Below are 24,184 nucleotides of genomic sequence, written 5' to 3' on the forward strand. Positions count from 1 at the left end.
AAGAAATAGTAAAACTGCATGCTGCCCAACGAGGGGGCGTGCCGAAGTTTCAGACAAACTTTTTACATTGGTTGCACCAGTGCGCCTAACTTTTTAATTTAGGTGCACCAGCACATAATTTAGGTGCACCCAAAAATGTTCACTGCGCCTTTTGCCGCTGCAATAATCAATTTTAAGCGTTACCTTTACCATTACCTTTTATTTTTTTAAAGATTAAAAAAAAGAAAATGCGTTTATCGCTTTTAACTACTGGCCAGTCCAGTAGAGAGAGAGAGAGAGAGGAAGAACGGGAGATAGAGTGGGGGGAAGACATTCGGCAAATGACGCCGGGTCGGAGAATCGAACCCGGGTCGGCCGTGCCGCGACGCAGCGCGTTACATGGTTCGCCACTTGGGCACCCACCATTACCTTTTTTGTCAGTTCCCATACACATTAGTAATTTCTTAATATGTTATGTAAATGATTGTTTTACATTGTATTACAGTTAGCTCACAAAGTCCAATCCTTCACTTTTTTATGTCTATTTTAACACATTCAGCTCAGCTCCAGTTTTTGGGATTCGAACATTCGCCAGGGTTTTTCAAACGGATGTTCGAACCATCGTTTTTAATCATGCAAACAATTTGCTCCTAAATAGGGAGGTGTAGTCTGACGTCACTTTGTGTACAGTCTCCTCCCCATCATATATTCTCTGTTAGGATCTATGGGTAACAGTACTGTATATTTGCATATCGTATATGTCACAAATGTAACAGTACTATATACATGTATGTCCCTATGCCATAAATGTCATGATGTCATGTATGTTGTGTATGTCATACATGTCACTATGAATTGAAAATGGGGGACCCTGATGTAAAGACAAAAGTCTTTTTCTGGTCTGCATCCCCTTAACAATTGTGTGTATTGAGCCGTACTGTATTGTACCCATTCTGCAATCTGTTAAATAAAGTTTTCATTCATTCATTCACCTCCCTCTGGTATTTTATGGCCACTGCCGTCTGCGCCTCACTCCAGCATAGAGTCTTGACTTTAGGCATATAGCGATTGAATGAAAACTTTATTTAACAGATTGCAGAATGGGTACAATACAGTACGGCTCAATACACACAATTGTTAAGGGGATTGAGAAAGAGAGAAATAGAAAGACGTTTGTCTTGTTTACATCAGGGTCCCCCATTTAAAATGTATAGTGAACATTGCTGCGGTTGAGTAGTAGTACCTACTTACTGGTCACGGGAGGCTTCAATAACGTTTTAATGATAATCAATTTTGTGAATACATTTGTTGAAACAACTTTGTTGGCCGACAGCGCCTGCTACCTTAACGTTAGCTGCGCTCTAACGTTACATAAGTTAGCTTAATTAACGTGCATAACATACCTGTGTAACGTTAAGTAACTTGTGTTCCGCTGGGAAAGCATCACTGCATACACTTTGTTTAATCCAAACCTCCATTCGGAAAAGTTGTATTATGAAACCAGTATGAGACTCTGTGCTTATTTATCGTTTCAATTCGGAAAGTTGATGATCACATCCATTTTGTTTAGCCTGTCATTCAGCCAAAACGAATTTCAGGGTGATGATCAGAACCAATCAGAGGCAGATCGGGGATGGTCTTTGCACGTGTTAGGGCCAATCAAAGGCAGAGATTATTTTTTTCATATTTTTTTTAGAATGCACATGGCCACGGGGGGGGGGGGGGGGGGGGTGGGAAGACGCTACACACACACAAATACACACAGATGGACAGACCTGCTTGGAGCTGGGAGCACCAGTGCGACAAGGGAAAACATTAAGTCGCACTGAACTGATATTCGGTCGCACAGTGCGCCTAAAATGGTCGCACTCTGGAGCCCTGCCCGCAATTGAAGCTATCTGTGTGTGCTGTGTGTGGCTGTTTACTGTTGGGTGCAGGAGGGGGGGGGGGGCAGAGCGCCGCGCTCCAGGGCACATTTCATGTATGCACGAGGAGACATAATAATGATAATCTAGCATTGATTTCAGGAAGATTCGATAATCAGGTGAAAAATGACAACGTGATATATGTGGATTCCACTAAAACGCTATTATCGCATCTTTTTCCTGGAATTACTCAGAAGCACCCTGTTACGACCCCTGTGTGTCTAAGGGTAAAGGGCTGTAACATAACAGTTGGTTGACAGAAAAGATGGACCAGGTTTGTAAACAACAATGATATTTATTGAATAGAGGCAAAGGAAGCACATGTAGCTCAGGGGTGAGCCCAGGCCAAAACAACAAACAAACACCACTATACTCCAAATAAACACAATCTAATCTATGGTAAAAGAGATTACATTACCTAAACTACTCTTACCTAACCAAAACAGGAGAAAACAATGTCCAAAGGAAATGGCAGCTCACCCCATCTGTGCTTCCTGAGAAAGAGAGAAAAACACATTAACTCTTTAAATGCCATGCCTGGTTTTCCATTTTACCGCTTGAATGCCACCATCCGCGCCAATGTTAACGTTAATATCGCCTAATCTATGTTTTAAATTATGGCTATGTGTCTAATCTGCCCATCGCATTATCAAAGACTATGTTCCAGACAGTGCTGTGAAGGCAGATTGTTTTTTTTATCGCGTTGTTGCCGTTTCAGAGCAGTTAGAAAAGCCCCCGTTTTGATATAAAAAACAACTCATTCTGGAGCATTCTATGAAAATCGTCTTTTAGTGGAATATTCCACAACGTTGATATTCGTCGGCCTTTTTATGAATCGTTTTCAAATAAACGCTAGATGATCAATATTATACGTGCACGCACGCACATTACGGCCGCGCGCGGACAATCGCCTTGTTGATTTCCTCTCGGACTTTTACAGTGAAAACGAAAGAAGATATTTCACAAAACAGCTTATAACTTCATCAAAATTACTCTGATTATCCTACCACTGATAACATAGAGTCCTTACCTGACATCAGATGGTATCCAACTGGTATATTCCAATTCCTGATCACCATTCGAAAAAATCGATACGTGTATGGATCCAACGCGACACAGTGGTTCTCCATGATCTGCGGAGATCTGAGGCTCCAGAATGAACTCTAGTAACCCCGGCTGGATCAGTGAACTGGAAAATGTGGAGTACCGGATTTTTTCCCCCATTCATTTTCATTGAGTCCATTCCAAAATCACTTATGTCATCTGGGAGACGACAGGGGGCGCTTTTTTCCACAGTGATCACCGGCGCAGCTCGGCAATACTCGGGTAGGCTCGGGTGATGCAAAAATTTTTCAGATCGCAAAAAAAAAAAAAAAAAAAAAAAACCGAGAAATCTCGTGAGTGGCTAGCAACCACCTATAAAAAAACACGAGAAATCTCGTGAGTGGCACTGAAAGAGTTAATTATACAGAAACAAAAGCAGAATATATACAAAAACAAACTATAACTAACAATGCTCTCTCTGTGGCCATACACACACAAGGAAATTACTACTAAGCACCAAAGGCCAATAAACGAAATGCAATGCTGTCAAAGTTACAGGTTTACCAAAATCACAACAAGCCTAGCCTCATGCCAGAGAGAGAGCGAGACTGAAGTGAGAAGCCATGTTTTAACAGGTGTGGGGTGATCCATGATTGGGTGGTGTGGATTGAGTGTTGGAGTCTGGAAAGCCATCCACCAATCACTGCTGTGTTGCAATAATGGAAGGATTGGCCTGGCAGGGACCAATGGGGAAGGGAACAATGGCTGGAGGGAGGAAACAAAATGGAGAACACACACACATGGAGACACACACTGGGGAATATATACATTGGGATGTAACACCCCCATACATAAGACAAAAACATGTTTGACACTTAACACCAACTAAACATGTTTTTCAACATCTCCGAGTTAACATGCACTCCAAAACAAAGAGCTATATAAAAAAAACTAGCAGTTGGTACAACCACACGGGTCAACAATGACAGCAAGAGAGACTGAGTCGACAGCAACATAAAACGAGTCCACAGCAACATAGACCGAGTAGACAGCAAAATAGAACAAGTCGACAGCAATACACAGTAGAACGAGTCGACAGCAACAGACAACGAGTCGACAGCAAAATAGAACAAGTCGACAGCACGAGAGATTTAACTCCGAGATAGAGCATCCGCCAACACATTCTCAGACCCCTTCTTATGCTTTATGCTGAGGTTATAATGTGTGTATACTACCACTGGTAATACGCTCGAACCGACATACACCTCAAAATGTCGCAACGCATACAACATAGCCAAAGTCTCCTTTTCAATAGTGGAATAGTTTAGTTGATGTTTGTTAAATTTCCGGGAGAAATAACAAACCGGGTGATCACGATCTTCCTGTAATAACACCCCTCCAGCTCCCACCCCGCTGGCATCCACCTCCAGCTGGAACGGCAGGGAGAAATCTGGAGCAGAGAGAACAGGGGAACTGCATAAGAGAGCTTTAACACCATCAAATGCATTTTGACAATCAGCTGTCCAAATGAATGGTTTGGACGGGCTACACAGGCTAGTGAGAGAAGTGACGACAGAAGAAAAGTTCCGGCAAAAACCACGGTAATACCCAGCCATCCCAAGGAATCTACGCAATTCCCGCCTAGTAGTAGGCACTGGAAAAGTTGTGATTGCAGATATTTTTGCATCCACCGGACGCACTTGGCCTTGTCCTACCTGCTTACCAAGATAGGTAACCGTAGCCTTGCCGAACTCACACTTGGCAAGGTTAAGGGTCAGGGAGGCTCCAGCTAAGCGGTCAAAGACAGTTTGCAAGGTTGTCATGTGGTCACGCCAGTTGGTCGAATAGACAACCAGGTCATCGAGATAGGCATTACAATTTGGAACACCAGCCAGGACTAGGGTCACCAGTCGCTGGAAAGTGGCCGGGGCATTACGCATTCCAAAAGGCATTACAGTATATTGCAAAAAATTGTCAGGATTAACAAACGCCGAGATTTCCGAGGCACGGGGGGTCAAAGGGACCTGCCAGTAACCCTTTAACAAATCTAGTTTGCTAACATAGGTGGCAGATCCAAGGTTGTCAATACAATCTTCCATGCGGGGCAGTGGGAAGGAATCAGGCACGGTGACAGCATTTACCTTTCGGAAATCGGTACAAAATCTAGGAGTTCCATCCGATTTGGGAGCTAACAAGCAAGGTGAACTCCAGGGACTGCAACTTGGCTTGGCTAAACCATGTTTTAACAAATAGTCAACCTCCTGTTGCATCATGGCCCTCTTGGTGATGTTAACACGGTATGCATGTTGCTTGATAGGCACAGCATTGTTAACTTTAATATCATGGGCCAATACAGAAGTACAGGAGGGAACATCACCAAACAGAGCCAGGTAGGCCTGAATCAAATCTGTGATGTCCTCTCGCTGCTCCTCAGGTAAGTGTGCTAAGTGAGTGGGCAGGTTCAATAACATTTCAGTGTTGGACAATCTAGCACCCTGATGGGCTGCATTGCGCAACTCCAAGCCATCTACATCCTCACCACTAACGTCAGGAGAGTCCGGAATTATTGGAGTTGAGGCAACAGCAGAGACGGCCAGTCCGGCTGTCTGGTCTGAGGTCTTCACCTGCACACTATCTCTGGAAAAATATGGTTTAAGCATATTGATGTGGCAAACACGAGAGTGACGTTTACGATCAGGGGTGCGAACTACATAGTCTGTATCACTTATTTTCTTGTCTATTGCATATGGTCCGGAAAAACGAGCGGAAAGAGCAGAACCAAGGATAGGTAACAGGACTAGAACCTTATCACCTGGCTGGAAAGATCGAGAAACAGCTTTCTCGTCATAGTGCCGTTTCATAGTTCTCTGGGAAGAAGAGAGCGCTTCTTTTGCGAGAGAGCATGCCTGATGCAGTCGCTCTCGAAACTGGCTAACAAAATCTAGAACATTAGTGGGTGTGCTGGCACCCTTTGACATGAACCGTTCTTTAAGAACTTTCAGAGGCCCTCTAACAGTGTGCCCGAAAACGAGCTCAGCAGGACTGAAACCAAGAGACTCCTGTATGGTCTCTCGCGCAGCAAATAGAACAAGGGGGACACCCTCATCCCAATCTTTCTCTGTGTCTAAGCAATATTTACGCAGCATGGACTTTAAGGTCTGATGCCAACGTTCTAGAGCCCCCTGAGTTTCAGGGTGGTAGGCACTGGACACTATATGTCGGATACCCAGGGACTGTAACACTTGCTCAAATAACCTAGACAGGAAGTTGGTGCCTTGGTCCGTTTGTACTACCTTAGGCAGTCCAAACGTGGAGAAGAACTTCGTCAAAGCCTTAATTATTACAGGCGCTGTAATTCTGCGAAGAGGGATAGCCTCAGGGAAACGGGTGGCGGTACACATTATTGTCAACAAAAACTGATTGCCGGCTTTGGTCCTTGGCAACGGACCAACACAGTCAACTATGACATGTTCAAATGGTTCACCGACCGCTGGTATAGGACAGAGGGGAGCAGGTGGAATTACCTGGTTTGGCTTTCCGGTGATCTGACAAGTACTACAGGTACGACAGTACTGTGCTACATCGGACTTCAAACCGGGCCAAAAGAAATGTTGAAGTATTCTGTTGTATGTTCTAGTGACTCCCAAGTGTCCAGACCAAGGGTGGTCATGGGCCAAGAACAGTACATGCTGACGATAAACTGCAGGGACAACAATCTGATAAACAGTGCTCCAGTCTGGTACCTGATCTGGTAGCCCTATCTCCGATTGTGCATGCTCTGCCAGTCTAGTACCATGGGACCTCCATGTACGCATCAAAACTCCTTCATCCACAAAATAAGAATGCAACTCTCTCCTCTGTTCTATTTCAAGAGAAGAGAAACATTTTGCAAGAGAAGGGTCAGCCTTCTGGGCAGTAATTAGCATTTCACGAGTAACGGGTAACTTCAATGTGTCGGAACTAGTTACAGTTGTCTGTGGGGGTACCTTACTATGAGTCGGTGGTTTGTCAGCGGTATCAGAAGTTGGAGCCAGCAACTCCTCCCTGACAAAGGCTGAAGCAAAAACAGAGTCAGACAAATTAATTTCATCACCTCTCTTTTTCAATTGAGCCCGAGTGACAACACTTGCAGAAAAAACTTCAGGGAAGTTCTGTGACAAGTCATCAGGCAGAGAATCTGTGTCTGGGTGATCCAACACTTCCAGCACAGCGTTCACCTGTCCTCCAGCTAAATCATTTCCCATGATAAAGGAAATGCCTTTAACTGGCAAGGAAGGTCTCACCCCTATCTTAAAGAAACCAGTGACCAAATCAGATTGTACATGAATACAGTGTAACGGGGCTGGCACGAAACCCATCTCAATACCTTGAACTAGGACACTAGAACCACAGGAAGATTTCTCAGACAGAGGTAGTACATCAGAGAGGATAAAGGATTGTGAGGCTCCAGTATCTCGTAAGATCTGAACTGTACACTGATCTTTTGGATCCCCTGTCAAGGAAACTAAACCCTTGGAAGTAAATGGCCTGAAACAAGGATCGAGAACATCCTGATCATTGTGCATCTGTTGATCGGAATCAGGTGCCATTTTAATCAGACCAACCCCTTTGGGTTGTCTAAAGTTCTGAGAGGACGGTTGCTGCTTACGTCTCAATGTTAAACAGTCAGAAATAACATGACCAGATTTATGACAGTAGTAACATGTCCGCTCCTCTTTTGAGCGTGGAGGTGACATTTTTGGTCGGGGGTGTGTGAATTCTGAATGGTTGGGGACAGAATGTTTCTGAGAGAAATCATGGGGGAGAAACGAGTCACGCCTATCTACAAACACAGTTTTATGGGTTAGCGCAAACTCATCAGCTAATACAGCAGCTTGCTGCAGAGTGGACACTTTCTGCTCACTCAGGTAAATTACAATACGCTCTGGTAAACGATTCTTAAACTCTTCTAATAGAATGAGTTCTCTGAGAGAGTTAAGATCTGAGGCCTTGCTTGCTGCACACCATTTATCAAAGAGAGTTCCCTTCTCTCTAGCAAACTCTACAAAGGTCTGGTTGACAGCTCTCTGCCTATAAGCTTCGGGCACAAGCTCATATGCACAAAGGATGGCAGCCTTCACAGTATCATACAATAGACTATCTTCTAGGGAAAGTGTTGAACAAACCTCTTGGGCTTTACCAGTCAATTTGCATTGAGGCAACAAAGGCCAGACCTCTCTTGGCCAGCGCAATGAAGCAGCAATACGCTCAAACACATTAAAATAAGTATCAACTTCTGTCTCTCGGAACGGAGGCACCAAAGCAATGTGTTTACTTATATCAAAAGTGTGTGATGAATAAGCTGTGGAGGAGGACATACCCGGGCCTTGTGGAGGAGTCGGTGTAGCAGAGTTGGATTCACTCCTTAGGACTTCCAGCTCCAACCTCCGCAGTCTGAGCTCTTTTTCCACTTCATGCTCAAGCTCCAACCTACGAATGTTAACAGCCCTTTCATTTTCTGCCTCAAGCTCCATTCTACGAAGCCGATACTCCGCCTCACGTGCTTGTGCCTTCTCCTGAGCCTCCATCTGGAGACGTGCTATTCTAACCTTGACCTGGGCCCCTTCTCGAGACCCAGTTGACACAGGAGAGGTCAAGTGAAAATGTGGCAATGTGACGTTCACACCTGCCTTTTCAGCACCATGAGCTTGCTCCTCAGATACAGAAGGCTGTGCTTCAGTAGGTTCACCAGGAGGACTTGCATGTTCATCAGAGACCGCAGGTAAAACAAGCGTCCCCTGCTCCAACAGCTTATCTACCACAAGACACCTGATATCCTGCTTAAGATGCTTTTGTTGAACCGAGAGTTTAAAATGTGTGGCAATCTCCACTAAGTCTGCCTTGCGGCAGCTATCTAGCGCTTCCCAAGTAGGATTGCTCAAGAATTTCCCCAGATCAAAAGTACTAACTGCCATTTTTTTTTTTACACAAATGCCATTTTTACACACAAATCAATTAATTACTATACAAGTGTAAACAAACACAGTTCACCAAATCCATCAACCAACAATTGAACACGGGTTACAAAATCCAGGCAGAGCCCCCATTTATGTTACGACCCCTGTGTGTCTAAGGGTAAAGGGCTGTAACATAACAGTTGGTTGACAGAAAAGATGGACCAGGTTTGTAAACAACAATGATATTTATTGCAAAGGAAGCACATGTAGCTCAGGGGTGAGCCCAGGCCAAAACAACAAACAAACACCACTATACTCCAAATAAACACAATCTAATCTATGGTAAAAGAGATTACATTACCTAAACTACTCTTACCTAACCAAAACAGGAGAAAACAATGTCCAAAGGAAATGGCAGCTCACCCCATCTGTGCTTCCTGAGAAAGAGAGAAAAACACATTAATTATACAGAAACAAAAGCAGAATATATACAAAAACAAACTATAACTAACAATGCTCTCTCTGTGGCCATACACACACAAGGAAATTACTACTAAGCACCAAAGGCCAATAAACGAAATGCAATGCTGTCAAAGTTACAGGTTTACCAAAATCACAACAAGCCTAGCCTCATGCCAGAGAGAGAGCGAGACTGAAGTGAGAAGCCATGTTTTAACAGGTGTGGGGTGATCCATGATTGGGTGGTGTGGATTGAGTGTTGGAGTCTGGAAAGCCATCCACCAATCACTGCTGTGTTGCAATAATGGAAGGATTGGCCTGGCAGGGACCAATGGGGAAGGGAACAATGGCTGGAGGGAGGAAACAAAATGGAGAACACACACACATGGAGACACACACTGGGGAATATATACATTGGGATGTAACACACCCAAACTATATTCATATTAAAAACGGTATAAAACGGAAATGTACAGATGAAAAAATTTAAAAGAAATTGCACGTTGACCAGAAGCAACTCACTGACAATCGATGGCGTTATTAGACCCATAGCTATAATATAAAATATAGGTTTAGCTCTACAAACAAAGTGAGCGATTACATGGGGTTAATGGGCGGCAAGGCCTACGCACTTCCGGGAAGGGGCGTGGCACTCAATGTGTTAATACAATTTGCAATCAATCAATCAATCAATCAATCAATCAATCAATCAATCAATCAATCAATCAATCAATCAATCAATGTCTGGGTGAATGGGTAAATGTGAGAAACAAATTGTGAAGCACTTTAAAAGCGCTATATAAATGCACCATTTACCATTTATTATGTATCTTTTCAACAATTTGATATAACTTCCTTGAATTCTTGAATCCTTGAATCTGTGGAACATGTTTGTTAGGCTTTCTGCAAAGAAACTAATATAACCCTGAATACGTCTAATTATTTATGTTCAAGCAGCTTCTTCTCTCGTATTGAACACGTCACTCTCTCACGACACATTTTAACTGTATCATTTCCTCCGCCGCCTGGCCGCTCCACACCCAAGAGTACAAAAAAATTACTTTACAAACCGGGCAGTTCATTAGGGAGGTAGTGTTCCTGACTCCCAGAAACCACAGCTAATTGATGAATTAAAGCTAATTGATTGCTTGTGGTCCCCCCCCCCCCTTGTGACATCACAAAAGGTAATAACTCCGAACAACTTGTTTGGGATTGTTAATATGAAGACCTCAAACACCCCTGGCCAAACCACAAGGAGCACCTATGTCATTTTCCCCACAGCGCCTAAATGGCATCTCAGACTGCCAAATCCATACAAGGGCTAGGCAAAACCTATTTTCCACAACATGTCCCCATTAAATATTAGTGGCGTGGAACAACCCTGCGTGTGTTTGTTACAGCCTGGGCACATGTGGAATATGTTTGTTCAGTGTTTATGCTCTGGTTTGAATATTACAAACACAAGTTCACGAGCACAACTTCCCCCATGGCAGAACATTACGTATTGTTTCGTTTCCTATGCATTGTCATGAAACACCAGTGGTGTGTCATCTAAGGACCCACTTTATATTAGATTAGATCAAATATATTGTCATTATACAGTACAACAAAAACAAGTTTGGCATCCAACCAGAGTGCAAATGTAACTGTACGAGCAAAACTGTACATTGGAATATTGACAAAACCATACTTGGTAATTTACTGTAGGGGGTGGAGGGGGTTGGGTTAGGACATTTACAGGGGCCAGTTTCGATTTGCAGTCTTGAGCCGAATCTGGGTTTAACATAATTTGTGGAGCTCCCTCTGGTGTTGTGATCGTGGTATTCACTGACCTTTGGGAAGTATTTTGACATGTACATGGGTACCTTGGTCGTGTAGTGTATCTTGTAGACCAGGCCCATTGCAAGTTGCTGTACTCCAGGGCTATTCAACTGGCGGCCCGCGGGATGATTCTGACCGGCCCGCAAAAGATTACATGATAATAATAAAATAAAATAAATTATAATTTTTAATTTTTTACTTTTTTCTTTTCATGTCAACGTTCACACGCACAATTGAGCCAAAAGTCACTCAATTAATGACAGATTTCATTGATAAATTGAGGGAAAACTTTGCAAGTCGATTTGATGAATTTGACATGCCCAGAGAATTGATGCATTTTGTGAGCAACCCATTTGCCAATGTAGCTGCTATTTCCACAAAAGGACAAGAGTTCCTTGCATCACTTCACATTGATGAAGGTCTCCTGCAACTTGAAATAATTGACATGCAAGCATCATCTGCTCTGAAGCAGGCACTTGAGAACGATTCCACCACAACATTTTGGATAAAGTGTATTCATGTCAACACATTCCCCAAAATAAAAACGCTGGCAATATCTGTGCTAACAATGTTTGGCTCAACATACACCTGTGAATCCAGTTTCTCTCACATGAATGCCATTAAAACAAGCAATCGTGCCTCCTTGACAAATGAGCATTTGCATCACTGTTTGCGGGTAGCCCTCACTTCCTATGAACCCTCTTTCTCTGCCATTGCCCAGTCAAAGAAGTGCAATCTCTCTCATTAGATGTGTGTATGTAGGCTAGGCCTGTCTGCCCCCCCTGATGTTTGAGAGTTAAGAGTGGACAATAAGTGCTAATAAGATGCTGTGATTTGCTGTTGTTGCACAGACATGAAGCACTTTTTCATAAGCTCAGCTGCACTATAAATGTGTTTTTTGTTCAAGTGTTGATGTTAGAATGTTCAGATGCACATCATGCACTTGTTTTTATTTTATTTTTATATTGAAATGTTGAAGAGATGTTGCAGTTGTTGCACAGTCATAAATGAAGCACTTTTTGCAGGAGATGTTGCAGATGTGGCACATAAATGAAGCACTTTTTTTGAAAAGTATACTACTTTTGCAATGTAGTTAAATAAAAGTTGTGAAAATGTGGTTGCGTGTTGTGTCAAGTGTACATATATTCATAGCATGGGGAGGCGCCGTGGCAGTCCGGCCCCTGGCCCCTTGGGTTTCTGACAATGTGGCCCCCTGAACAATTTAGTTGAATAGCCCTGCTGTACTCTGTCGTCTACTCTAAGCCATCCTAGGTTGGCAAAGTGGGCAGGGGTGAGGTGGGTTCTAGGAGTAAGGTCAAGCAGTAGTCTGAGCAGTTTGTTTTGAGATGTTTGTAATTTTGTTTTTAGCGCCTTTGAGGTGCTTTGGTACCATGAGGTGCAAGCATAGTCGTAGTACCCTTGAATGAGTGCTCCTGCCAGAGTCTTCAGGGTATTCTTGTTTACCAGAGAGGAGATCTGGTACAAGAATCGAGTTCGTTGGTTGACTTTTTTATTACATTGGATGCCATTTTGTCACAGGAAAGATTAGCCTCTAGGATGGAACCCAGGTAGGTAATTTCATCTTTCCTTGTGACACTATTGTCACCCACTGTAACTGAGAAGCCGTCGGTCTTGCTGAGTTTGTTATTTGAACCGAAGAGAATGGACTCTGTTTTGCCCATGTGTAATGATAGTTTGTTATCAGCGAGCCATATGCAGATTTTGCCTAGTTCTGAGCTGAGGGTTTTTTCAACCTGTAACTTGTTCTTGTCAGAGACCAGCAGGGCTGAGTCGTCCGCAAACAGGAACAAGTTGCAGTCACAAGCTGACGACATGTCATTTGCATAAATTAGGAACAGTAGCGGTCCTAGTATGCTTCCTTGTGGAACACCACAGCTCACTGGGAGGGGGGCGGGATAGGGTACCATTTACCTCCACCATCTGTTCTCTCCCCTCCAGGTAGGATTGCATCCAGCTCACTGATAGACGATCAAAACCAATTGCTTTTAGCTTGTCAATCAGAATGGTGTGATGACAGTGTCGAAGGCCTTTTGTAGGTCCAGCATGACCATGCCGCAGTATTTGCCCGCGTCCACCTCTTGTTTGATGTGGTCGTTTAAATAGAGAAGGCATGTGTCAGTGGAGTGGGATGTTCTGAAGCCAGATTGGAATTCGTAGATTAGATTTTTTTCCGCGAGGTACTTTTCGACCTGTTCGTATACAATTTTTTCCATGACTTTCGAGATGGAGGTAAGGATAGAAACAGGGCCTGGGTCTAATTTGCTGCCCTTTTTGTGCAGGGGTGTTCAAATTTGAATTCCTTGGGGACGTGTCCCTGTTTTATGGAGAGGTTTATTATGTGTGTGATGTAGAGCTGCCGCGGTTACCGCGGTATCGCTGTTACATCACGCCCACCGCAGAGTTAAGCTGAATACCGCATCACTGCTGTTTTTTATAATAATAAGAAGAAGAAGAAGAAGAAGAAGAAGAAGAAGAAGAAGAAGAAGAAGAAGAAGAAGAAGAAGAAGAAGAAGAAGAAGAAGACGAAGAAGAAGAAGAAGAAGAAGAAGAAGAAGAAAGGGTCGGGGGGGGTAACCGCCGGGCGCTACCACCCCTGCCCGCGACACCGAGTGAACGGCGCACGACCAGAGGGGAGACTTCGAATCCCCCCCGCCTCTCCCCGTGAGGGAGAGGGGAGTTGGGAACCGCGGCGGCGCGCGAGGGGCTGGAACCACACCGCGTTCAGGTTTTATGGTTCTCGTTAAGTCGGGCTCGCCCGGTCTTCCCCGGCCGCGGCTCACCCATCCTTTCGGGGGGGATCCGGACACCGGTTGGGACAGAGCCCTGGGGACTACAGGTATTCACTCTTGGTCGACGGGAAGGGGAGACAGGCGCGCGCCTCAGCTCCTCAACAGACCCGTCCACCGTCTACCTCGAGTGAGCCTCACATTGTACCTCACTGCAAGCGTCAATAAACAGTGTTCACTGTGTTGTCTGTGTTTCACTTTCAATAACGAATGCGTGCTTGCCGAATCCCAAACAATATTCATGCTGCAAAGTCATCCTCTAAAGATAGACATTTAGACTAGAGGCAGGCTATATGCTATAAAGAATAGACTACAAAAAAAAATAAAAAAATGCATTCAAACTTTATTTATATATTTTTTGTGGTTACCGCGGCGGTTTCAATAGCTTCCCAAATTTGTGCGGTAAGGAAAAAATCAATACCGCGGCAGCCCTAGTGTGATGACTGGGGTGATGGCGGCTGCTGTGTTATGGTTTGAAACCGACCCCAACAGCACGGCACAGACAGGTAGTTCAGAGTTAGCCAAACACTAGGGCGTATTTATTACAGAATAAAAAATTTGCCAAATAACAAATCAGAATTAACAAAAAGGAGAATGCTTTCGGCAGAGTTGTCTGCGGCTCTGCAGATCCTCCCGGTTTAGAGGTGGGGAATCGGCGTAGGCGCCACTACCTCTGCGGCTCTGCAGATACTCCCGGATCCAACTCGGGGAGGAAACGGAGAGAGAGAGAGAGAGAGTGGTCAATAATCAATCCAACTGTACACAGAGGCAGTGCAGTTCAGTCCTCCTTAGCTGAGTCCAGTATAAATCACAAGTGACTTGATCTTCGGTGTACCACACACAAGTTAGCTGAGTCCAGTACAAAACAAAACGGTATTTCTTCAGTGTTATCCTAACACACAAATTAGCTGAGTCCAGTACAAAACAAAAACGGTATTTCTTCAGTGTTATCCAAACACACAAAAAACAGATAATCCAAAAGGTTTGTTTCCAAAAACTCACCAAAGCGCAAACGCGTAAAGCGGGCAACGAGGCACAGCTCCAACGGATGATCGAGATATACACCAGCGGCGACCTCCAAAGACGTCCTGGAGAAGAAGTAGACGAGGCACAACAACGGGGGGAAACAGGCAATAGCAGTAGTAATCCAAAACGACCCGACAACGATTGATAGAAGGCCCGAGTATATGAAGCCTCTGGAGCGCTAATTACAAACTACAACAGGTGCGTGATGGAAATTGGTAATCGCTCCTGAAGCGTGTGGCGGGGAATGGACCAATCATCACAGTACCTTGAAGAAGCGTGTGGCGGGGAATGGGCCAATCCTCACAGTCCAATCAGAATTAACAAAAAGGAGAATGCTTTCGGCAGAGTTGTCTGCGGCTCTGCAGATCCTCCGGTTTAGAGGTGGGGAATCGGCGTAGGCGCCACTACCTCTGCGGCTCTGCAGATACTCCCGGATCCAACTCAGGGAGGAAACGGAGAGAGAGAGAGAGAGTGGTCAATAATCAATCCAACTGTACACAGAGGCAGTGCAGTTCAGTCCTCCTTAGCTGAGTCCAGTATAAATCACAAGTGACTTGATCTTCGGTGTACCACACACAAGTTAGCTGAGTCCAGTACAAAACAAAAACGGTATTTGTTCAGTGTTATCCTAACACACAAATTAGCTGAGTCCAGTACAAAACAAAAACGGTATTTCTTCAGTGTTATCCAAACACACAAAAAACAGATAATCCAAAAGGTTTGTTTCCAAAAACTCACCAAAGCGCAAACGCGTAAAGCGGGCAACGAGGCACATGATCGAGATATACACCAGCGGCGACCTCCAAAGACGTCCTGGAGAAGAAGTAGACGAGGCACAACAACGGGGGGAAACAGGCAATAGCAGTAGTAATCCAAAACGACCCGACAACGATTGATAGAAGGCCCGAGTATATGAAGCCTCTGGAGCGCTAATTACAAACTACAACAGGTGTGTGATGGAAATTGGTAATCGCTCCTGAAGCGTGTGGCGGGGAATGGACCAATCATCACAGTACCTTGAAGAAGTGTGTGGCAGGGAATGGGCCAATCCTCACAGAATCCTCACATGCTGAGTCTCTGAGGAATTTGGAGGGGATGTTGTCATGGCCGGTGGCCTTGTTCGGTTGGAGGGCGCTCAGTTTTTTGAGTACCTCATCTGTTGTTACCATTTCCCATTGTTAATCATCCCTTTCCCTTAATTGACTGATATAAATCCCTGTCTTCTGAGCCGTTCAGCCATTGTGTAGTGTGATGTGTGCCGGGTGCCATTGTATGGTAGCCATTGAGCCTGCGTAGTCCAAGGTTGGGTGCAAGGAGGCAATTTCCACCCTACATTGTAAAGCGCTTTGAGTGTCTAGAAAAGTGCTATATAAATGCAATTAATTAATTATTATTATTATTATTATTATTATTATTATTATTATTATTATTATTATTATTATTATTATTATTATTATTATTATTATTATTATTATTATTATTATTATTATTATTATTATTATTATTAGCTACTACACAGACCAACAGTCAGATCAATGCAATTTTTAACAAAGTGCAGCAATTTTAGGAATAATATATATATATATATATATATATATATATATATATAGCGCAAAGGACCTTTTCTCTTTTCCCTTTTCTCTTTTCAATAAAGAAAAATCACTTTGAGTGCTAATGAAATAGAGTAACAGAGGTTTGAACACACTGAAGTAAAAGTTGTGTGTACTCACATTTCTGTTTAGTGGTTGCCAGATTGGTTCCAGCTGAGAGGTAGGAGCTGGAAAACATAACGGTTCCATAGCCTGAAGTCCTTTATAGTCATACAGGTCCAAAGTTTATAAAAATCCCACGGAAAATGAGTATTTAACAAAGGTTTTTGTAATGTGTGTACCGCAATAATTCAGCAAAATGGCCGTCCACTGCCTTTATTTCGCTTCTTGAGTCAAAACAAAGGACTTCTTCGTCCGAACGGCTTGTCAAATGACACATGCGGGATGTTTCGTCTATATATATATATCAACATCTGTCTGTCTGTACATAGATACCTGCATGTAATCCTTTTTACATATCTGTAGATACTATATCTACATCTACATATTCCTTACCTACTGGCCAATGGTATGGTAATAATATATATATTTATATGGTATATACAGCATTAATACAGCATTATTATGCATGTATTATACATTTGTACATATTGTACATGCATACATACACGTGCACACTATATATATATATCCCCCCCCCCCCCCCCCCCAGGTTTTAGCCCAGTTTAAGGTTGTGTTTTATCTAACCTGTTTTATACCACATTCTGGCTCTCAGGCATGCAGCTGCAGAGGGTTGTTAATGTTGTGGTTTGCTACATTCTCCTCAAGAAACAGAGATACTGCTGACGTTCTTCAGATGATGCTGCCGTCCACGTTGGCTGTAGAGGTGAAGTGACCACTCAGCAATATAGACCATCCTATCAACTGACGTTCAGTGATGGGAAAAGTCTCCACAAGAATGTAAACTCCTCCACCTCTCCCTCCTCCTCCACCTCTCCCTCCTCCTCCACCCTCCTCCTCCACCTCTCCCTCCTCCTCCACCTCCCTCCTCTCCCTCCTCCTCCACCTCCTCCTCCACCTCCCTCCTCCACCTCTCCCTCCTCCACCTCCCTCCTCCACCTCCCTCCACCTCTCCCTCCTCCTCCACCTCCCTCCTCCACCTCCCTCCTCCACCTCCACCCTCCTCCTCCACCTCTCCCTCCTCCTCCACCTCCCTCCTCTACCTCCACCCTCCTCCTCCACCTCTCCCTCCTCCTCCACCTCCCTCCTCCACCTCTCCCTCCTTTTCCACCTCCCTCCTCCACCTCTCCCTCTTCCTCCACCTCCCTCCTCCACCTCTCCCTCCTCTTCCACCCTCCTCCTCCACCTCTCCCTCCTCCTCCACCTCCCTCCTCCACTTCCCTCCTCTACCTCCACCCTCCACCCTCCTCCTCCACCTCTCCCTCCTCCACCTCCCTCCTCCACCCTCCTCCTCCACCTCTCCCTCCTCCTCCACCTCCCTCCTCCACCTCTCCCTCCTCCACCTCCCTCCTCCACCTCCCTCCTCCTCCACCTCCCTCCTCCACCTCCCTCCTCTACCTCCACCCTCCTCCTCCACCTCCACCCTCCTCCAGCTCCACCTTGCTCCATATTGCTGTTGCACTTTACTGTTACATTTGCACTCTGGTTTGATGCCAAACCTCTTTTCGTTGTACTTTACCTGTGCTGTATAATGACACTACATTTTAATCTAATCTAATCTATATTGTATGTGAAGGCATTGTCATTTAGTAACAGCTTTTAGGGGGGGGGGAATGCATAAACTGCTGCATTAAATATTAAGAAAAAATTTGCTGCATTGTGTTTTATCTATTTATACAAGACTTTATTTTTGGTAATAGAAAATGTATGAAACTTTTAATGGAAGCAATAAAGCAACGTAATTCTACCCAACACTATACCTGGGGCTGCACGGTGGTGTAGTGGTTAACACTGTCGCCTCACAGCAAGAAGGTACTGGGTTCGACTCACGCTTGGGGACCGGGTTGCCAGGTACCCAGGTGGGATCTCCCGGACCTTTGCATGTTCTCCCCGTGCCCGTAAGGGTTTCCCCCCAAAAAGAGATAAACCCAATGGGAAAACATGCAGAACAGATAACGAACGCTGTCGCGTCCCTGACGGAGAAAGCACTTGGATTGGTCCCCGGGTGCGGCCCCACGTTGCAACCCATGTCTCCCGGCTGCCCTTGGGGGGGAAGGACAACGGGATGGGTGAAGCATTTCATCTGCGACCCAATGTATGTGTTCCTGTGTGTCGGCCATCTTACATGTGTGTGTTGCTGCATGACAAATAAAGCCTTCATCTTTCTTCTTCTATACCTGGCTATTACGCTAACATGGAATGGTTCCTGATCTCACTTTATGCTCAACTTCAACTCTACAGTAACTATGTAATGCAGGTCAAGACTCGAAACACTGCAATATTATAGTTTTGGTTGAAGTCAATAAATATGACAACAGGGAGCTTATTGCCTGTATCCATTTCAGTAGCGTTTATATTTGCAGACTTGGGTGTGGTCGGGTATTGGGTTATACCAGGCTGAGGGTGTTTGGGGCGGCTCTAGTTTGGGCGGGTGCAGCTCTGGAGGAACAATAACCCGTGAATCACCACAATGCACTGTATCCTCCAGGAGCAGACTTTAGAGACAACTTTGCAAAAATATTTGAAGATTGTTCGCAGGTCGCAATCAGCATAGAATAGAGAAAAGAAAGGTATTTCCTCATGGTTTTAATAGCGGTAGTTTAGAGGTCTCTTGGTTAACTAACCACTTGGTTAAAACGTCACGTTCTATTAAAACCTCCTTGATCCCGTCCGACATGATAATGCATTCCAGAGTTTTGGAACCGTCTCAAGGTTACCCTTAGACTTGGAAGTGGACTACAAGTGAGTGCTAACGACAGTGCGTGCAAGTGTTTTGCTGTTTTCACAGCACAGGCATTCCTGAAACGAGGATAATACACACTGTAGCCATTCTGTCTAATGTTTAAATTGCTTATCTTAAAAGAGACCCAAAAACCACGCTTTTCCCCCCTTCTTTCAACACTTAGCACTCGGAGAATGATGTTACTATTGATCTCCCGCCAGTCTCCCTGTTCTCTCTCTCTCTGTCTCCCTCTCTGTCGTCTCTCTCCTCTCTCTCTCTCTCTCTCTCTCTCTCTCTCTCTCTCTCTCTCTCTCTCTCTCTCTCTCTCTGTCTCCCTCTCTGTCGTCTCTCTCCTCTCTCTCTCTCTCTCTCACTCTCACTCTCTCTCTCTCTCTCTCTCTCTCTCTCTGTCTCCCTCTCTGTCGTCTCTCTCCTCTCTCTCTCTCTCTGTCGTCTCTCTCTCTCTCTCTCTCTCTCTCTGTCTCCCTCTCTGTCGTCTCTCTCCTCTCTCTCTCTCTCTCTCTCTCTCTCTCTCTCTCTCTCTCTCTCTCTCTCTCTCTCTCTCGCTCTCTCTCTCGGAGAGAGCGGGGCCCATTTCTCAAACGGCTGATTGAAAACCTCCCCAGGTTGGGCTCGTGTTGAGTGGTTAGACAAAGTATACTCCCTGATTATTCTATTTTCTTCTCCTCTCGGCTCTCAGTTCACATGCTGATCTGCTCCTCTGAAGCCACAACTATGCAGGCCATCCTGCAGTTCTCATTTCATACGGTAGATTCTGGATCCCATCTGATTCCCACTCCGGCGCTTGTTCCAAAGAAGCCTGTTCAAAACACGCTGTCGTCCCCCCCTCCGCCCCCCCCGCCCTCCTCCCCCCAGGAAAATACCTCAGTGAAAAAGGAGTGAGAGATAAGATTGAGTCGTCTACGGAAGGTTGTTCTGCACGCCGTACATCATGAGGGCGTGTTGACATGGCCTCTGTGCTCTGTGTGACCAGCGCAGGGCTCCAAGAGGATCTGGTTTTGCCACTGGAATGACATGAAGGATCATTAGCAAACCATAAACCTCACAAATGGTCCGAACTAACTTCCAGATTCTCACCATAGGGAAACGAGCGCTGCGGAATCCCAGAGGCGCGTGGTTTCACGATCGGCCCAGAGGAATCGAACATTTAATCACCTCACCTCCCTCCCAGTGTCAGCTGACCATAATCGCGGCGCATCTATCAAACTGTGACAGGATGATGCCTCGCTAAGTGAATGATGACGAGTTTTTTTCCGGGGGTCATTCCTTAACTGACAATGGAATGACTGACCCCGCCTCCGGACTAACGTCATTGAGGCGGCGTTTGGAGCGAGCGCAACCCACGATAATAGCAATAATCACATCTTCAGCGCCGCAAATCAACAACTACTCCGACTGAAGCGCATACCATGACATCATCTTTAATTTTCCATCAAACTGGAGGACTCGAGACTCGAGAGCACTTCTACTTTCCATGAACCGGGTTCAGTAGGGAACTTTTGTTTCGCCGGCATCCAAAGCGCCTACCGCCCCGGGTGCCGCGTCCACATCAGCCGTCCAAAACAAGCCACATGTGATCCCTCGGCAACAGTGAAATGTGCTGAACCCCGGCAGGTATGCCGTACACCGCATAAAGCTTTCGGCAAGGTTTTTTCCCTCGCAGGGCCAAAGTGGGCGGTTTCCTGTGCACTTGCTCAAAGTCTTGCTGGGCTTTTGCCTTCTTATTTCCAGGGCTGGCGAACCGAGACTACATGATAGAATTTGACATTTGAGATATGTCATCGTGCATTTGTAGAAAACGCACTTCGAGGTCCGTGCCACACTTAATTCGGGGGAAAGAGAGTTTCCAAAGAGAGGTCATGAATCCAAACCTGCTGATGGATTAACAGCATGTTGATGACATGATGTATCGTGAAGCGAGTACAAGGATAATACAGAGAATTGAAAAGAGGAATGGTCGCCATCAGCCATGTGCGGTCTCAGGAAAACTTTCGATCCTCTGATGTTTTCCCTTACAGATCTATTTATAGCATGACCTATATTTGAGTGGTGAATACTTTTTCATAGACAAAGCCAGTCCACTGTTTCGACCGTTTCTCCTTAAAGAAAAAGTCGACAACACAAGACAAGGACTCTTCAAAGACATGATTTGTAAACATCTGCATCGCATTCACTCATTGAAATAAACAAGCGATTCATTCTCTGCCACTTTTGTGATGATGGATGCCGTTTGGTCCCTGTGGCAAATGTGCCAATTAGCTAAATGAGTGAGAGGAGCTTATGTCTTCTTTCCTCTACAGAGCGGTTTAATCCTACACGTCTTCTGCCATAAGATTTCCATCAAAGCTTCCTCAGACTTCTTTTCTCTTTGTCCTGGCTTCATGCAGGTTCCTCCCTGCAGTCCACTCAAGGCCTCCCTTTATCTCGCCCTGGTTCAGGCCCTCTCGACTCTGTGTGCAGTTTGCAGGGCCCCTTCCCTCACAGCGACCTCTGCCCTGAGCGCACAGAGAACACAGACAAACATCGACGCTCGTAAAAAATATGATCGCTTCCTTTCATCCATTCCCGTTATGTTGGTTAAGTTGTTGAACAGATGCGTCGAGGAGTGACACGTGGCTCATCCCGTTCCTCGGGTTTCCATGAGCAACTCTTGGAGTCGCATCTCTCCTGTGTGATGAGTGCCATGGGATTCCAGGAATTATGAACGACACATAAGCTCAGAGTATTTTCCAGCTTCTTTGTACCTTGTGGCTGTTATATATACACTTTATATACAGTATATATTGAACAAAAATATAAACGCAACACTTTTGTTTTTGCTCCAATTTTTCACGAATTCGCTGTGAGGCCGGTTGGATGTACTGCCAAATTCTCTCCTTTTTTTTTGATCTACTTTTTCTCCCCATTTTTCTGTTTTCTCCCATCCCCAATTTCGTATCGTCCAATTCTACCCTCCCCTGTCTCGAACGTTGTTAGGCCATGCCTCCCACAAGCCGGCTGCAATGTGGACTAAGCCTTGCATCACGTGTCCCCTCCGGTACACGAGGAGGCAGCCGTCGCATCTTTTCACCTGCACAGCGCGATCTCTCAGCGGCGAGGGTCTGTGTGGGAGGGACACGCCGCACCCGTCACATCCTGATTCTGCTGCGCAGGCGCACCAACCGACCTGTAGGAGTTGCTGTCCACAACGTCCGATCCCCACCCACCAGCTTCCCACCCCTAACACTGCCACTTAGCCGCCCTACTGCCAAATTCTCTGAAACTAATTTGGAGACGGCTTATTGTAGAGAAATGAACATTCAATTCATGGGCAACAGCTCATGCCAATTGCACGCTTCCTAAAAAACTTGCGACATCTGTGGCATTCTGCTGTGTGATAAAACTGCACATTTTAGACTGGCCTTTGATTGTGACCAGTCTAAGGCACACCTGTGCAATAATCATGCTGTCTAATCAGCATCTTGATATGCCACACCTGTCAGGTGGATGGATTATCTCGGCAAAGTGTGTGTGTGTATATATATATATACAGTATACCGTTCTGTATCCAATTCTTCAGTTCATGATACATTAAAATTCAAAACAATCAACCCTATTGCTCGGGCTCTCCATTTCTAGTAGTTTCATAATAAAGTAAAGTAAAGCAGTAGTTAAGATACATAAGCAACACAAAATAACGTCCCAAGCCACTACACTAATAATATGAATAACTAATAATTCTGCTTGTCATATAAAGGGAAGAATGATCATACTATACTCAATATATACATCTACGATATATATATCTACTGGCTTCACTGCCTACAACTGCCTTACACTGTAATCATAACTACCTACCTACCTCAACCTATAGTCTACCCTTATAACTCTGTATGATAGCCATGTTCAATAACACTGTATATACCGTATTTATATTTATCCATATCCATATGAATATATCTGCATATATTCCTGTTTACATACCTGTACATACCCACTCTGTGCACTGTACACACTGCATATGCTATATCTATATCTGTATATATCCCATACCTATTGTTCTGTACTGTACTTGTGACAATAAAATGTTATCTAATCTAATTAACATTCAAAGATTAAGATTAAATATTAAGATTAAGATTAAACTGGACATTTTTGCGTAGCACACATTGCGATGGGCGACACATAGGAACACACACATGCATTTTTTTGGGTCGCTTCTGCGCTTGTCCCATCCGTTTTTGGACCCCAGGAAGAGTAGTCTCACTTTGGTGTAGACTAATGGGGATCCACAATAAAACAATAAAAAACAATAAAACAATAATAAACAATCCAAAACTCCAAACTCAGAACAGCGTGACCTTTACAGGAACCCAGACAGTTCCCTCAGCTGCTTCTATCTGGAGCTGCACTCATAACAAAATCAATTCTTTAAATCCTATTCATATTCCTCCACCTTGTATGAAATATAAAAACCCCAGCCTTGATGTACAAACTCCATTTGTTTATTTCGATAACTCTTCAGGCGGCCATCTTGGGTGAGGACGAAAACCTCCGGACGTGTCTGGACTTGAGGGGAGGATGAAAGAGCAGGTGTCTCGGGACGCTTAAACCGGGGCATCGATCTTACGTTACTCAACCTTTTTCTCGTGGGCGTGGAATCACAAACAGACCGCTATTATTTCAGCCAGAGAAGATATTTCCCATTTGGTATAAAGCTCAAGGTTATACACCC

Source organism: Notolepis coatsorum (genome assembly GCF_963971535.1).
Source record: "Notolepis coatsorum genome assembly, chromosome: 15".
Classification (NCBI taxonomy): Eukaryota; Metazoa; Chordata; class Actinopteri; order Aulopiformes; family Paralepididae; genus Notolepis; species Notolepis coatsorum.